The sequence below is a fragment of the Triturus cristatus genome, chromosome 7 (genome assembly GCF_964204655.1).
Source record: "Triturus cristatus chromosome 7, aTriCri1.1, whole genome shotgun sequence".
Taxonomy (NCBI): Eukaryota; Metazoa; Chordata; class Amphibia; order Caudata; family Salamandridae; genus Triturus; species Triturus cristatus.
In genome coordinates this window covers 1,872,974,576-1,872,978,579 of record NC_140590.1, presented here as the reverse complement: position 1 = coordinate 1,872,978,579, position 4,004 = coordinate 1,872,974,576, and the positions used below count along the sequence as shown (strand labels likewise).

General features: G+C 58.7%; 1 pseudogene; it reads left to right on the top strand.

Moving 5' to 3' along the window:
* The first annotated feature begins 1,577 nt into the window (after positions 1–1,577).
* On the top strand, positions 1,578–3,356 carry LOC146813560 (18S ribosomal RNA; annotated as a pseudogene).
* The last annotated feature ends 648 nt before the right edge of the window (positions 3,357–4,004 follow it).

Sequence of the window (4,004 nt, the reverse complement as noted above, 5' to 3'; positions counted from 1 at the left end):
CACCTCTGTTTGGGAGCCCCCATGGGATCCAGGGGTCCCAGGCTCAGTCTCCTGGCCTGCCGCTCTGTCAGGGGCCTGAGACGGGGTTCTGCCCGGCCCATGGAGCCTGCCCCTGCATGGCAGGGTTCAAGGGCTCTGAAGGGCCCCCCTGAGGGACCTAGGGAGGGCGCCCTCCCCACCCTGGGCTCCATCCTCGAGCCTGCCGTGTGGCAGGGTACCTGGGATGGGGTCCCACGGGCCCAGGGAGGATTCCCCTGAGCCTCTGGGCCAGGGAGCCAAGATGGGGACCAGGGGTCCCGCCAGGCATTGGGCCGGGTGCTCCAGCCCTGGGCTCCGTACTCTAGCCTGCCTCTCTGCCAAGGGCCAAACACTGGGTTCGTCAGTCCGGCGCAGACCTCCCCCACTTCGCCTGCTTGTCAAGGTGTCCGTGGGCCCCGGGTCGGAGGGCCCGTCATCTCTCCGGCCCCCCATGCCTCGATGCCCGTTCGCCCTTTCATTAGGGCACAGAGCGACCAGATGGCGACACTTTGAGCCCGGTTCCCCTAGGCCATCTGGTCGCACCTATCCCCTCGGCCTTCTAGTCGCATGCCAGGCTTTCCAATGGGGCAACCAGATGGCCGGGCTTCCCTTGAACTACTGATGAGGTCTCATTTGCCTCCCTGATCCCAGCGAGGGCTCCAGGAGGTTGGGCACATTTGCGCCTTGGGTCCCCTCTGTCACCCGGTGCGCACGGATTACAAGAAAGGGGGGTATTTTTCCTCCAGATTACTGGGGAGAGGGTCAGTCAGACCTCCGTGAGGTCCGGCGATTCCGAGGCAGGGGAAGGCAGGACCCGGGCTCGCCCGCCGGGGCCCCCAAGGGCCCACGTCCGCACCAACCTCCCAGCCCCTTCTCGATGGGCCTTTTCTCTGAGCCTGCTCGCCCCGGGAGCAGGCGGGGATGCATAGCCGGCATCCCTCGTGCAGGGCAGCCTGCCAAGGGAGGCCCCGGCCATACTCCGATCGATTGGCCACTCTAGGTCTGTTTAGGGATGGACTGCTTGGCCAGCCTTGGCTGTTGTTTCAAGCAAAGAGCTTCCACCCCACAGACACCGTCTGACTCCAGGGCTTACCGCCTGGCGGGAGGCCCTTCACCCTACTCAGCAGAGCGAAGGCCGAGCAACCCCGGCAGCTTGTGTCCCCCAGTGGTCCGTCCCGAGCAGAAGAGGTCAGGTAGTGCCAGGCCCTTGGATGCTGCCACCCTGCAGGTCTCTTAGGCCAGCGTGCCACACTGTCACCCCTCTCCACCCAGCGCATTTCTGCAGAAACTCTGAACAACTGTTCCGAGGGGTGCTGCCAGGCTTCGGCACCCCTGTGTCTCGCTCAGGCTGCACCTCGGCCCACCTCTCCCTTCCAGGGCACACAGCTGAACCTCCAGTGCCTGTGCGACCGCACCTCTCTGCCCCTCCAGCGAGCCCTCCTGCCTAGGTGGGCAGGCTACTTCCCCTAGCAGGCTCCCGAGAGGGAGGGGTGTGTGAAGGTTGCCACTCGGGGAGACGGGCACACGGCTCCCGAACCCACCCCGTCAGCAAGTGCAGCTACCTGGTTGTTCCTGCCAGTAGCATATGCTTGTCTCTAAGATTAAGCCATGGATGTGTAAGTACACCTGGCCGGTACGGTGAAACTGCAAATGGCTCATTAAATCAGTTATGGTTCCTTTGATCGCTCCATCTGTTACTTGGATAACTGGTAATTCTAGAGCTAATACATGCTGACGAGCACTGACCTCCCAGGATGCGTGCATTTATCAGCCCAAGACCAATCCGGGCTCGCCCGGCCGCTTTGGTGAGTCTAGATAACCTCGGGCCGATCGCACGTACCTGTGACGATACATTTGGATGTCTGCCCTATCAACTTTCGATGGTTCTTTATGTCCCTACCATGGTGACCACGGGTAATGGGGAATCAGGGTTCGATTCCGGAGAGGGAGCCTGAGAAACAGCTACCACATCCAAGGAAGGCAGCAGGCATTCAAATTACCCACTCCCGACTCGGGGAGGTAGTGACGAAAAATAACAACACTTTTGAGACTCTGTAATTGGAGTGACTACACTTTAAACCCTTTAACGAGGATCCATTGGCGGGCAAGTCTGGTGCCAGAAGCTGCAGTAATTCCAGCTCCAATAGCGTATATTAAAATTGCTGCAGTCAAAAAGCTCGTAGTTGGATCTTGGGATCGAGCTGGCGGTCTGCAGCGAGGCGAGGTACCGCCTGTCCTAGCCCCTGCCTCTCGGCATCCCCTTGATGCTCTTGACTGAGTGTCCTGGGGGTCCAAAGTGTGAGTGTTCAAAGCAGGCCTGACACCTGAATACTTCAGCTAGGAATACTGGAATAGGACTCTGGTTCAGTTTTATTGGTTTTCGGAACTGGGGTCAAGATTAAGAGGGACTGCCGGGGCCATTTGTATTGTGCCGCTAGAGGTGAAATTCTTGGACCGGCACAAGACGAACCAAAGCAAAAGCATTTGCCAAGAATGTTTTCATTAAGTAAGAATGAAAGTCGGAGGTTCGAAGACCATCAGATACCGTTGTAGTTCTGACCATAAACTATACCGACTAGGGATCCGGCGTCGTTATTCCCATGACCCACTGAGCAGCTTCCGGGAAACCAAAGTCTTTGGGTTTCGGGGGGATTATGGTAGAAAAGCCGAAACTTAAAGGAATTGACGGAAGGGCACCACCAGGAGTGGAGCCTGTGACTTAATTTGCCTCAACACAGGAAACCTCACGACACGGAAAGGATTGACAGATTGATAGCTATTTCTCGATTCTGTGGTTGGTGGTGCATGGCCGTTCTTAGTTGGTGGAGTGATTTGTCTGGATAATTCCGATAACGAATGAGACTCCTCCATGCTAACTAGTTTCGCGATCCCCAGCGGTCACTGGCCAACTACTTAGAGGGACAAGTGGCATTCAGCCACACGAGATCAAGCAATAACAGGTCTGTGATGCCCTTAGATGTCTGGTGCTGCACGCGTGCTACACTGAACGGATCAGCGTGTGTCTACCCTTCGCCGACAGGTGCGGGTAACCCTCTATACCCCGTTCTTTATAGGGATTGGGGATTGCACTTAATTCCCATGAAAGAGAAATTCCCAGTAAGTGTGGGTCATCAGCTCGCGTTGATTAAGTCCCTGCCCTTTGTACACACCCCCCGTCACTACTACCGATTGGATGATTTAGTGAGGCCATCGGATTGGCCCCGCCGGGGTCGGCAACGGCCCTGGCAGGGCGCCGAGAAGTCGATCAAACTTGAATATCTAACGAAAGTAAAAGTCGTAACAAGGTTTCCGTAGTTGAACCTGCGGCCCGAGCGACTGATGGTGTTAGCCCGAAGCCCTCAGCTGCCTCCTGCAAGCACACCCTAGGCGCAGGGCCCAGCACTCACATGCTCCAGCCGGCATAGTGGTCTGTGGCCACATGGGGCGCTTGGTTGAGGACCTGTCCTCGGCGGGTCTCCCTCTGCTGGGGAAGGACCTGACTGATCAGCGCATGAGGGACTGGGGAAGGGGGGCGGCCCCAGGCACCTGTCCCTCTCAATGGTAGGGGCACTGCCGTGGGTCCTCCCGAGACAGAACCCTCGCTCACCCAGCACAACCCCCGTGGTGGAGGGGAAACTGAATGGCAGTGTGGCCTGGAAGATATGGAGCCGAGGGCCTGTGAGGGGACCCCGGCTGCTCTCGGTGGGAGGCGTGCGGGATGGGGAACCACCTGGCTCTTCCCTTCTGGCACCTCTGACCCGTGCAAGGGTGCGGTGGGCTACTCACCAGCCTGCCGACATGGCTCGGGCTGCCCGGTGATGGACGGCTGACATGCAGGTGGGGCGCCCTCCCTCGTTGCCAGGTACCTGGTTCAACCCAGTCCGGTGAGGCCAGACTGAGGGGTTTGAAGACTCGTGCTGTCTCTCCTGGTTACTCCACAGGGACCGGCAGCGGTGGGGCTGCCTGCTTCCATCGCACCGGGAGCC